Source organism: Podarcis erhardii, assembly GCF_964252035.2.
Source record: "Podarcis erhardii genome assembly, chromosome: Z".
NCBI lineage: Eukaryota > Metazoa > Chordata > Lepidosauria > Squamata > Lacertidae > Podarcis > Podarcis erhardii.
In genome coordinates this window covers 34,637,146-34,650,914 of record NC_138504.1, presented here as the reverse complement: position 1 = coordinate 34,650,914, position 13,769 = coordinate 34,637,146, and the positions used below count along the sequence as shown (strand labels likewise).

The window sequence follows — 13,769 nt, the reverse complement described above, 5'->3', positions numbered from 1 at the left end:
CATCAAAGAAAACCCAACCCAAGTCACTCAGAATGAAGATATTGGAGCACTCCAGATCATTGCACAAAAAAATAATAGATCTAGCTGAAGCTAGGGAGATCTGTACTGATCATTGCAATGCATCACTATTTATTATTGTTGTTATTATTGTATAATTATAAGATTATTGTATAATCTTAGAATCCTGGAATCAGAATTGTAGAGCTGGAAGGGAACCAAAGAGTCATCTATTCCAACTCCCTGCAATGCAGGAATCACACCTAAAGAATCCCTACCATAGGGCCACCCAACCTCTGCTTAAAAACCTCCAGTGAAGGAGAGTCCACCACCTTCTGGAGTCCTTTTCACTGTCAAACAGCTCTTATTGTCAGAAAGTTATTTCTAAGGTTTAGTTGGAATCTCCTCTCTTGTCATTTGAATCTATTGGTATGTTTCCTACCCTATGGAGTAGCAGAAAAAAAGCCTGCTCCACCTTCCATCTTAGAAGGCTGCAGAATTGTGGAAGGGGGCATGGTTGTGAGTGGCTGTAGCTGTGAGCAGACATGGCTATGACACTCAAGGGACCCTCCACTTGCCAGTACCCTACTGAATATACTTCTGCACATCCTCCTATCTAGCTTGCCTTTCTGGACCAGGATCCACAATGGACCAGCCATCCACTCATGCCCATTCCATGTTCTCCTCTCTTGCGGGGAGCATCTTGAACGAGGGGCTCCACTGATCACCTGTGCTTCACTTTCTGTATTATAAGCTTTTTGGGCTCTCAGGACACCAGGGATACTAGACCTTAGTATAGTAGGTATAGGAGGATCTGGCCTCCCAGCCAATTTTTAATGCCACCACACAACAGCCCTCTGACAAATGCAGTTTGATTCATTAGAGGCCTTAGTTTAGTTGAATTAATTATGGACATTTATTTAATGGAATTAATTATAGGTATTAATTAGAACTTCAGTTTAAATTCAACTCAGATTCATAAGGATTGTTTTTATTTAAAAATAGGAAAAGGTTTGTGTGTGAGGGGGGTGGCTCTTCCCCCCCCCCCACACTTTGCCCCTACTCACTTTGGTATGTGGCCCCTAGAAGGTTTACAATGAGGACATGTAGCTCTTGGACTAAAATAACCCTGCCTTTGTGAAAAGGGTGCCCTCAAGGCTGCAGGTTCTAGCCTAAGAGAGTCAGCTGACCTTTGAGTGTTCATATTGAGGTCATCTGACCCTCCAAGCCAATCAGGAAATACCATGCCTTATAAAGCCCGTTTTATAAAATCAGGCCCAACTCTGGATCCAGTTTATACTGTTGAAGGAAGCGATGGTTTTGTCTTTTCTGTCAGACCACTGCCCCCTTCATGCAACATTATGAGGTAAGAACTGTGCTTCCTTCAACACTAAGTGAGCCGAAATTCTGGCGCCATATAGCACTAAATGTTCAGTGGTTTATAAACGCTTTGAAATAAAACTGAGTCTTTTCCCCCCTCAGAAAACAGTTTATTTTATTTAAAAGCATTTATAAACCACTGAACATTTAAAGATCTCTAAGTGATAATACAGCATCAAAATGATAAACAATAGCATGACATCCAAAATATGACATAGAATCAGTTAAACAGAAGTATAAAAACATACAAACAAATAATAACAGGGAAATCAATAATAAAAAACCAGGATAGGTCAGGGCGCCAAAACAACAACAACAACAACAAAACAACAACACCCTGACTTTAATGACCTTTATTGGATGGCATAATAAGATTGGTATGGTTGCCATTGTTTATACTGACCAGCATTTTAATCATACTCATGGAGCTGTAGAGTTGGAAGGGACACAAAGGGTCATCTAGTTCAACCCCCTGAAATGCAGGAATGCTTGACAGATGGTCTCCAATGAAGCAGTGTCTACCCCGGTCCAAGGAAGCTCATTCCACTGTCAGATAGCTAAATAACTAGGATGATGTAGTTAGTCATCTATTTAACAAATTTGTATACTGCTTATCTGTAAGTAAAACTTTTAAGTATAAGTTCCTGTTTTTAAAAAAATAAAATATACATTAAACATCTATCCCCCCAAAACTATAGTAAAATACAAGTTTTATTTTATTTAAAAATCAAATTCAAATCAGAATATAAAGCTAAAACTACAGATTTGTCAACTTTTGGAAGGTTCGTGCAAGCAAAAAATGTTTTCAGCAGGTGCCAAAAGGACTCAAGCGAAGGTACCTGCCTGATGTCAACTGTCAGGGAGTTCCAGAGTGTTAGCGCTGCCGCGCTAAAATATCTCTCTTCCTTCTTCATGCAACACATAGTTAATCAATGGAACTCACTCCTACAAGAGACAGTGATGGCCACCAGTCTAGAAGGCTTTAAAGAGGACTGGACAAATTCATAGAGAAGAAGGCAATCAATGGCTACTTGCCAATATGGCTGTGCTCTGCCTCCATGGTCAGAGGCTGTAATGCTGTTGCTGGAAACCACAGAAGGAGAGAGGACTCTTGCACCCGGTTCCTGCTTGTTGGTTTCCTATTGGGGCGACTGGTTGGCCACTGTGAGAACAGGATGCTGGACTAGAACCATGGTGTGATCCAACAACCTTTTCTTAAAAATCCACAAATTTACTGATATTTTTTTAAAACGTCTGCATGACAATCAGTTGTGCAAAAATGTAAAATCTCAATGTTTCTTCTTTAGTGTATATTGTTTGGAATATTGCTCTTCTAGAAAAATTAGCATGGCGTGTAAGAGATTTGCACCACTCCATAGCAATCACAATCGTCTTTGCCACCTGCTTCATTGGATGTTTTGGATATGTGTTTCTTATTTTGCAAATATTTTGGGGACACAATTATTTATCTGGGATTGGTTGGCACCTGTGACAAATACGAATGCTGTGCAATAGGGTTATGACCTGTGTCAGTGTACCTGGCTGTTAACCAGAAGGTTGGTGGTTCAGATCTTCTCCTGCTGGGGCTTATGGATATACAACTAGAAAAAGAATATGGAATATTACTGCAATATATGATCACGGTGGCGAGAGTGTTATATGCACAAAGATGGAAGGACTTATTATTACCTAATATGGAAGAATGGTTATTGAAATTAATGTATTTGGCTGAGATGGCAAAGCTGATGTGGTTAATAATAGAAAAATCATTGTTGACATTTATTAATGATTAGAAACCCCTTATGGACTTTTTGAGCAATAAGGAAAATAAGCTTGTGATATCTGGGTTCAAAGACCGGAAAAACGGCCGGTTTATGGACATTAGAAGAGCTGGGTATTATTATGAGGTAAGAATTTTGTTTTAAGTTTTTAAAGCTGATAGAGATGGAGAATCAGAAGTTTTTTCTTTTTCTTTTCTCTTCTTTATTTCGTTTCAATATTTATGTTAAAAAAGATGCTTGATATTTGATGTTGTTTTCTGTATATATGTTTGTTTATTTTCAAGCTTTAATAAAAATCACTTAAATAGAAGGTTGTGCTTCAAGCCCACCCACAGACAGTTGTGGGCTGGATTCCTGCCCTGCAGGGGGTTGGATTAGATGACCCTTCAGATCCCTTCCAACTCTACAATCCTATGTTTCCATGACCTCCACTCTTTTTGTTATATTCCTAGAGTCAGTAATGGTATAGTGGTTAGAGTGTCAGACTAGGATCTGGGAGAACAGGGTTATAATCCCCACTCAGCCATGAAACTGGGTGACTTTGCACCAGTTCCTCTCTCTTAGCCTAGCCTACCTCAAAGGGTTGTTGTGGGGATTAAATGGATGAGAACCACATAAGCCAAATGTGAGCTCCATAGAAAAATAGGTGGGATAGAAATGCAGTAAATAACACACACACACACAAACACACACACACACACACACGTACGTGTGTGTTTGTGTTTATTTATTTTACTTTGAGGATATTTATCTATCATCTATCTATCTATCTATCTATCTATACCTATTAATCAATCACTTTTCTTAAGTTTTTGCTTACTTGCATATCAATAAAAAATATTTTGTAGTAAACAAACAAACAAATGCATTTTCATGCACATTTTACCATAATATAAGCATTTTTGTGCACATTGCTTGCAAAATCAGGAGATCTGTGAATTGTAAAGGATCCATGTGTTGGATGGTTCTCCTTTAAATGTGAACTGAATTGGGTTTCTCCTCCATCCCCCCTCCTGCGTAAGCATGCACAGGCTTGCAGCCTGACTCAAACAACAAGCCAACTTTGGATTTCTTTAATCGGGTGACAGCACCTCCTCTAATCACAGTCCTTTAACAATAAGCCCTGGCATGGCCCTGGCATGTAATGGAGGTAGGGGCAAGAGGGCACTGCAAAGATGGCCAGGGGGCTCATTTTCACCTGCCCCTAACAGATGATCAGTGCTCTGACAGCCTCCTTTCCAGTCTGTAGCCTGAGGCTGTGAGATCCTGGTGCTTATGAAGGGTCAGGTGGGATCCTTGCAGAGTTATCAAAAGAGTACCTGGTTCTCTGCTATTTCAGCAGGGGTGGAAGGGGCTGCTCCCCACTGACAAAGCCTGGCTCAACTGCACCATCAATCTAAGTGGTTGCTTGGGGATGTCGTATTTTGTAGGCTGGTGGGGGGGGGGATGTGTGAAGGGGAGGTGGCCAGTAAAAAGCAGCAAGCAAGATGAGAGCTGATCACCAGCATCTTCTGCAGCACAGGAAGGACAGAAAACGGTCTTCTGCTGAGTCATTTGGTCCCTCTATCTCAGTATTGTCTACACTGATGGTCAATGGCACTCCAAAGTTTAAGGCCTTTTCCCCAGCCCTATTTGGAGGTGCCAAGTATTGAGAATTAGATCTTCTGCATGAACAGCATGTTCTCAACCACTGACGTATGCACCTTCATTCTCACAGCTCCAAATAAAGTTCCTTTGAATGAAGTCAGATTGTTGGTCCACCTAGGTCAGTACTGTCGACACTGACTGGCAGTGGTCTCTCTCAGTCCTATCTGGAGACTGAAGGAGTGACAATCAACATTGCAAAGCATCTCAGTAACCCTAAGACATGGCCTTTCTTCTAAAAAGAAAATAAGTCTCTAGTCCTAATAGTTTTGAATGGTTGGCATCTGTCTGTCTTGGGAGACAATGGAGGAGTGTGCCTTTGGAAGGTTTCAGTGCCTGATGTGGCTGTAGAGACCAATACAGGAGAGTACGGTAATGTTTTCTTGCATCTGGGGCAGATGGAGGTGTCCAGTTGTGCTGCTGCACATGCACTATGGCGTGTCTTCTCTTTGCACTCTTCTCAGTTGTCATTCATTCCCTGATCACTGCTGTGGATGCACTGCGATCGTCTGCAAGGGATATCCACATGGTAGGGTTGATGTTGTTGACTAAATGGATCAGTTAAACAGGACCACAGGAAGCTGCAATATACTATTCAGTAATACTATTCAGTATACAGTATACAGTTCAGTACTGTCTGCACTGACCGGCATTACTACTACTACAGTAAGTCAGGGTGTATTTTTCTTTTACCATCTTCTTTCAGGCTTGGGGCACATTGAACCATCTGCGACCAGATTGTGCCTCACTCATATTTTGATTTTTAATTGTATTGTTTGGATATTTGGAGGTTTGCTGCCATCAGTTCCTTTGGAAAGAAGGCAGGGTAGAAATTTCATGAATGAATGAATGAATGAATAAAACACCTTCTGTGTCAAACCAGGAGTTTCAACTCTTTCTGCTGCTTCTACAGCAGACACTCTGTGAACAGGAGGCACTGCTGGTCTCCTCCTACCGCTAGGGAGGAAATGGCAGAGACTGCCCTCTGGGGTTTCCTGGGCTCTGCACCTACTGGGAATGATTCAGAGCAGGCCTGTTTCCCACCCATGACAGCCTTTGATCCCCACTTTAATCATTGGGTAAAGTTGATTTGATTCCCTCCCCCATTCCTCATGGAGATCTTCACTCTTAGGATGCACACGGCACATTGTGGTTTGTCTCAGGTGCCAAAATGTATTGGGCATGTCCTGGTGTTAACATTAAAATTCATGGAAATCCAATGAAGCTGAATTTTAGAAGGTTCAGGACAGACAATAGAACAACCTTCTTCATGCAGTGCAGTTAAGCAATGGAACTTGCTCCCTCAGGAGGCTGTGAAGGCCACAAACCTGGACGGCTTTAGACAAATTCATGGAGGAGAGGAATATCGACGGCTCTATTTGTTTGTTTATTTCATAAAATTTATATGCTCCTAGATTGTAAAAACGAAACAAAACCTCAAAACAATTAACAAAGAGAATAAAACAATAACATTCTAAACATCCGGATAGGCTTATCTAAAAAAAAATATTTTTAGCAGGTGCCGAAAAGAGTACAGTGAAGGTGCTTGCTTGATGTCAATAGGTAGGGAGTTTCAGGGTGTAGGTGCTGCCACACTAAAATATATATTTCTTACAAATGTGGGTGTTATGTGGCACCTGTATAACAGGGTCAGTTCCACAGATCAGTGTGGTTTAGTTGGTGTATAAGGGGTAAGGCAGTCTTGCGAGTAAGCTGGCTTCAAGCTGTTAAGGGCTATGCTCTGCCTCTGCAGTTGGAGGCAGCAATGCTTCTGAATGCTAATTGCTGAAAACCATAAGAGGAGAGACGGCTTATGTACTTGAATCCTGCTTGCTGATTTCTGATTGGAGCATCTGTTTGGCCACAACTGGATGCTGGGCTAGATGGACCTCACCCAGCAGTCTCTTATGTTCTTATGCACAATGTTTCTCTTTCAAATGCTCAGAAAGTGCGGGCTGTGTTTGTGTCGTGAGCTCTGCTTGCGAAGCCTGGGTCCGGGGGTCCTTGGAAATTGAGATTTATTTTTAGCTGTTGTCTGCACAGCCTGAGCTATAAAAAGTCAGAGTGTGACAGCTGACACCCTGGCCAACTTGCCAGGGTCAGACTGGGGCCTGTAGATATTACTCTGGAGAGCTGGTGCCAGGCGCCAACATTAGCAGCACATTTCCGCTCTATCTCAGGACATTGTGTGTCCAAAGGAAGATTAAATCTGCTTCTCTGTCAGCAGGTGGAATCAAAGCCAGTTCCAGGTATTTTTGAGAGCTGATGGCATTGATAGTGCTACTGGACCCCCATTGGGGTGAGTGCACCCAGCTCCTCCTGAGGGGTGCAGCTCAGTGGCAGAGCCTCTGGTTTGCATGCAGAAGGCGCAGCTTCAGTATCCAATGGTATCTCCAGGTAGGGCTGGGAATTCCCCTACCTGAAATCCTGGAGAGTTGCTGCTGCCAGTCAGTGTAGACAGTACTGAACCAGATGGACCAATGTGAAGAACATAAAAGAGCCCTGATGGATCGGGGGAAAGGAGGCCCATCTAGTCCAGCATTCTGTTCTCATGGTGACGAGCCAGGTGTGCATCATAGGAAACCCACAAGCAGATATGAGTGAAAGAGCACTCTCCCCTCCTGAGGTTTCAGAAGCATGACTATCTCCAGCTGTGTACCATAAGGTCTAGAATCTTACTTTATTTTTATTTTGGAGGACATAGCTCCATGGTAAGCATCTGTTTTGCATGCAGAAGGTCCCAGATTCAATATCCAATGGCATCTCCAAGCAGGGCTGAGGGAAGACTCCCTGCTTATAACTCTGGAGAGCGCCTGCCAATCAGTGCAGACAATACTGAGCTAGATGGACCAATGGTCTGACTTGGTATTAGGCAGCTTTCTATATTCATCTGATTCCTAATATACTGGTTTGGGGATAGTGATGGTGCTTGGGCTAGATGTTCCCAGCAGATCTTCATTATGGAGGGCACCCAAATTCTCCTCTTCTTTGCCTTTGCCAGATCCCTTTCTTCCCATCCCCACCCCACCCCACCCCTTGGGTCAATCTTGACAGGGGGATGGGACTGCTCACTTGTCAATCACCTAACATAAGAACATAAGAAGAGTCCGGCTGCTGGATCAGGCCAATGACCATCTAGTCCAGCATCCTGTTCCTCTTACAATGGCTGACCGGATGCCTATTATGGGAAGTCCACAAACAGGACCTGAGCACAACAGCAGTGATCAGCCCTCCTGTAGTTTCCAGCAACCTGTATTCAGAAGCATTACTGCCTCTGACTATGAAGGCAGAGCATAGCCATCATTGCTAGTAGCCATTGGCAACCCTTTTCATCTCTACGAATATGTCCAATTCTCTTTTAAAGCCATCCAAATTGGTGACTATCACTGCCTCCTGTGGGAGTGAGTTCCATAGTTTAATTATGTATTGTGTGAAGAAGTACTTTCTATTATCTGTCCTGACTTTTCCAACATTCAGCTTCTTTGGACATCCGTGAGTTCCAGTGTTATGATAAGAGAGGGAGAAAACCCTTTTTCTATCCACTTTCACCATGCCCTGCATCTATCTATCTATCTATCTATCTATCTATCTATCTATCTATCTACCTGTCTAATCTATCTATCTTATTTCACGCACACCATACATTTAAAGCACTACAATACCACTTTGAACATTCATGGCTTTCTTGCCTGTGTGGGAGGAAGGACAGGAGGAAAAATTAATAATCAGCAACACCAATAAGAAACCCTAAAATTATCACCATTTAGCCAACTAAATGGCTATAAAAGTTTGAAACTGACCAGTTGAAGACAGCCCAACCCAGTGGCAGCGTCTTCTCTCAACCCAGTCTTCCTTGCCTTCTTTCTTTTTCTTCACCCCCACCTGACTTTTCCTCCTTCTCCCCTCCCCTTCTCCCCTTCCCCCTCCTCTCTCTTCTGTGGGGCATTGATTTTTCCATCCGTCAGCGAAACACCGAAGGAAAATAAAAGAGCCTCTTTGCCATCGATCCATGGAACTCTGCAGCCTCAGGTCAGGAAGGGTTTGGATCTCACACTCCCCTGGCATATAATTACCCCCAGACTCCCATGAACAAGGCTCTTTAGGAAACCCTGCAGGGACCCGCATTTCCAGCAAGTTCCAGGGGTCCCGTGTGTGCCCCCCAGGAGGCCTAATCTACAGTGGGAGCTTATTTCTTTCAGTGTGTTGCAGAGCCTCTCATGAAAGTGTGTTGACAGGTGGGAGTGTTTCTGAATGCACACTGCAGATGCTAGTGGTGGGTGCATCATGCACAGTGTCTCTGGCTGTTCCGCTGCAAATATGTCACTGTTCTTGGTAAGGCTCTGTTAGTCCTGAGTTTCTGCCGCAGTCCGCTTGAAATCACACTGTAGCTGTAATCTTATCCACATCTAGTCCTAAGTAAACATTAGAATGTAAGAAAAGCATGGCTCTTGGATGAGGCCAAAGGGTTCATCAAGTCCAGTATCCTGCTATCATAGTGTCCAACAAGATGTTCATTATGTGAAGCCCACAAGCAGGACCTGAGTGCAACAGCAACTCTCCACTCTTGGGTTTCCCAACAACTGGTATTCAGAGGTAGACTGCTCCTGAGCATGGAGATTCTACTGTTGCCATAGACCTCCAGACAAACAGGCCTTGCTTCTGGATCAGGCCAAAGGGGGCCCATGTAGTCCAGCACTCTGGTCCCATAGGGGCCAAGCAGATGCCTGTTATAGGAAGACCTGAGTGCAGCAGCAAGTCTCTCTACCTGTGATTCCCAGCTACTGGTATTCAGAGACATCCTGCCTCCAACAGTGGAGGGAGTCTGGCTAGCCACCATGAGAACTAGATACTGGACTAGATGGGTCCCCTTTGGCCTAATCCAGCAGGGCTCAATTTATGTCCTACCTCCACTGTTAGAGGCAGTATCCTTCTGAATACCAGTTGCTGGGAATTGCAAGTGGGGAGGGTGCACTCTGATCCTGCTTTGGGGCATCCCTTTTGGGCAGCTGGTTGGACATTGTGAAGACTGGAGACTGTACTTGGTGAGCCTTTGGTGGCTTGATCTATCAGCCAGGTTATTTTTACATTTCCTGGGCTCCTGAGTGACCAGGTAAAATGTTCTTATGTCTGCTTTCCCCGGCCCAGTCAAGGTTTTTTGCAGGCTGTGTTTGCGTGTGTGAGTCAGCCCAGAAGCATCCCGCAGCCAACCCCTGCCCTGGTCACACTTTTTCATGACTCGCATAGAGAGCAAAGTTTGCAGCTGCAGCAGCCTCCATATCTCGGAAAATCTGACTCACTCTCACAACAAGGGAAGGAGGCAGCCAGAGGCGAAAGCAGGGTGTGTGGAGGGAAGCCACGAACAGATGTCCTGACATGTCAAGAAAGGGAGGATGAAATGATGGTCTGGGGCAAGGGGAGGGCTCTTTTCCAAGTCTCCTTCCTGCCCCTGAAAGCTCTTGTTTAGTTCAGAAAAGTTGAGGAAAAGTGGTGGAATAAAATGATGGTACAGTGGTACCTTGGATTAAGAACTTAATTCGTTCTGGAGGTCCGTTCTTAACCTGAAACTGTTCTTAACCTGAGGTACCACTTTAGCTAATGGGGCCTCCCACTGCTGCCACGTCACCGCTGCCTAATTTCTGTTCTCATCCTGAAGCAAAGTTCTTAACCCGAGGTACTACTTCCAGGTTAGCGGAGTCTGTAACCTGAAGCGTCTGTAACCTGAAGTGTCTGTAACCTGAGGTACCACTGTATGGAGAAAAGTTTTCTCCTTCTCTCCTAGCACTCGAACTTGAAAACATCCAAAGAAGCAGGAGCCAGGAGAATTTCAATAGCTGTATTTGAAATGATCAGATGGGGATGGATCAACTACCCTATGAGGAAAGACTGCAGTGTTCAGGCCCATGAACAAGGATTGAGGTCTCTGACTGAGGAAAATGTTTTCATCTCAAGGGACACATTCCCCCATAGGGAACTTTGCAGGGACCACATGCCAGGGCTAGGCAGGGCCAGATGCAACAATAGGCAGAGTAACGGATGCTGAATGCATGGCATGGCATGGGTTGGCTGAGGGCTGTATTTCCTTTTCTGCAACCTTCTAGGAGCCACATGCAAGTGGTGGGCGGGGGCAGAGGAAAAAGTGGGTGGGTGGGGGAATGGGTGTAACTCCAGCTATGCAAAAGTCAGGTGTTTCTACTCTAGGGCTGGAGAATCTATTTCAGCCTGAGTGCTGCAATCCCATCTACACAGCCTTTGGGGGCCACACATGCCAGTAGTGGATGGAGCCAGGGGCAAAAGTGTAAGGAGCAATTAATGTAAATTTTGCTTTTGTACTAGTTTCTATACATGCCCCTCTGTCGCCTCCATCCAGGAAAACAAGAGACATGATCAAAGCTCATGGGCATGTTCCAGCTTGGCCATAAACACTCAAGGAGGGTGTGGAGCAGAACTGGTGAGGGGTGTGGCCTGGGGACAGGGTGTGTGGCCTGGTAGAGTTCCAAGGGCCACACAGGGAGGGTGGGAGGGCCACATCTGGTCCCTGGGTCTCAGATTTCTCAGTGCTGCTGTAGGGCTATTCCAATATATACTCCCCTATACTGTGGGAGTAGCAACAGACAGTTGCATTCAGCTGAGTCCTGCTCTGAGTTAATGGAGAGGTCTAAGATTGGTTCATTAATTTCAATAGGTCTGCTCTTAGTAGTATCCACTCAGAAATTCTCCTCTCGAATGCACTTGAGTGGCTCCATTTGTCTGTACCGTTACCAGGTCTGCATCACGTGGGTGCATTATTGTTATTATTTTTGCAAAGGTAGGTTGGAGGAAGAACAGCACCTCTGAGCATGTGCAGAGTTTGTTTTGACCCCATCTGCGAGCAGCCAATTCCCAGGCATGAAGAGTTAGAAATTCTCAGCACTCTGCACTTTCTGGATGAAGCGTCTGGATTTGCATTTGTTTTGGTTTACCTTAATTGTACATGGGAACATTATAACGCTTCTCCCCTATAAACACACAGGCGCGCATTCTCCTGCAAATGAATCTAAAAAAGCGCTCCTTCCGAAGCTCTCTCCCCCCCCCCAAATCCAATGCTCCCTCCTCCTTGAAATTCGGCACACTAATAAAATTGTAATTCATTTGCATCTGAGATGGGGGGAAATGAGTGCCAGGGGTTGCCATGACAACCGCCTCCTGAACACGCTGCCTAGCTGCTGAGTGCCTAGCTGGAGATCAAGAGATTCAGAGAGAGAGTTCTTTGGGCTCAAAGCGTTCTCAGGGCCTATGCTGGCTCAGCCCTGCCTCCGTTCCTCCCAGAGCTGCCCTCTGGCATCCTTGTACATTGTTTGTGAGGCATGCAGCCAATTCAGAAACCCCAGTTTAGGCACGAAGAGTGTGGAGGAGTCGACTCACGTATACAGAAGGAAAAAAAAAAAGATGAGCTCATCATCCACCTCCTTAAGTCTCCACAATTCTTAATTGCCACTCTCATGCTTTGGTTTCAAGCTCCTAGTCCTCACTGCCAGCTCGCTGTGCTTCTCCCTCTTCTGAAGCTTCTGGCCCCTGGTATTGCTTCATGCTTTCCACTTCTCCAACTGGTGAGGTTCTTTGGCTGGGTGGTGGAGGAAGGAGGAATAATAAAAGGCAGAATGGGGAATCTTTTCCCATCCAAATCTATGATGCCACAGTCATGGCTTTCCCCAAAGAATTCTGGGAGATGTAGTACGCTGAGAGTTCTTAGGAGACTCCTATTCCCCTCACAGATTAACATTTCCCAGTATGGTTTAGTAATAATAGAATTGTAAAGTTGGCACAACCAAAGGTCATCTACTCCAACCATCTTCAATGCAGGTATCACAGCTAAAGAACTCCTAATGTTTAGTCAGAATCTCTTTTCTTGTAACTTGCTGCCACTGGCTTGGATCCTACCTTGCAGAGCAAGAAAAATCAAATTTGGCCCATCTTCCATATGACAACCCTTTAGATATTTGAAGATGGCCATCATATCTCATATCAGTCTCCTCTTTTCCAGGCTAAACAAACCCAGTTCCCTCAACCATTCCTCATGGTGCTTGGTTACCAGACCCAAAGAACTGGACACAGGACTCCAGGTGTGGTCTAACCAAGGCAGGATAGAGTGGTACCAGGACATCACTTGATCTGGACACTAGACTTTAGTTGACAGGACACAGGATTCCTCATATCTGTGCAGACCCCATCAAATTTACATTCATTGCTCCACCCATTTTTTTCATCTGGCCCGCCCACCAGCAGCATGTGGTTTGACCAGAACAACATGGCTGGATCCAACACCTGGATGTCAAGAGTCAGCTGCTTGTAGGACCCCCTTTTCATGTTACCTCAAGAGACCCATGTCGTTTCACCCTGATTGGACACATGGTTCCTGTTCTGTATTTGTAAGAAATTGGTCATTTGGAATTCCCTGCCTCTTGACATCAGGAAGGTCTCTTCACTGTACTCTTTTTGGTACCTGCTTAAAAGCAATTCTGATTAGACAATCCTGTCCAGACATGTAGAATGTTGGTGTATATCTTAATCTGTTTTTTTAGTTTATTGCTGATTTTATCTTGCATGTTTGGTTTTTTACCGATTCAGTGGTACCTCGGGTTAAGTACTTAATTCATTCTAGAGGTCCGTTCTTAACCTGAAACTGTTCTTAACCTGAAGCAACACTTTAGCTAATGGGGCCTCCCACTGTTGCCACGCCGCCGCCATGCAATTTCTGTTCTCATCCTGAAGCAAAGTTCTTAACCCGAGGTACTATTTCTGGGTTAGCGGAGTCTGTAACCTGAAGCATATGTAACCTGAAGAGTATGTAACCCAAAGTACCACTGTAATTTCATTGTTTTATTCTTTTTGTAAACCGCTTTGAGGTTCTGTTTTTTACAATCATGTATAATTTTTGTAAAATAAATTATGAAGCATCCCTTCATGGTTTTTGCAAGCTCCCTTCTCTCC

The 13,769-nt window shown here is 44.4% G+C and overlaps 1 long non-coding RNA gene across 1 annotated transcript; it reads left to right on the top strand.

Moving 5' to 3' along the window:
• The first annotated feature begins 1,234 nt into the window (after positions 1–1,234).
• LOC309333663 lies at positions 1,235–13,219 on the top strand. Its single transcript, XR_014152653.1, has 3 exons — positions 1,235–1,363; positions 3,171–3,284; positions 12,823–13,219. It is a non-coding gene; the product is annotated as an uncharacterized lncRNA (long non-coding RNA).
• The last annotated feature ends 550 nt before the right edge of the window (positions 13,220–13,769 follow it).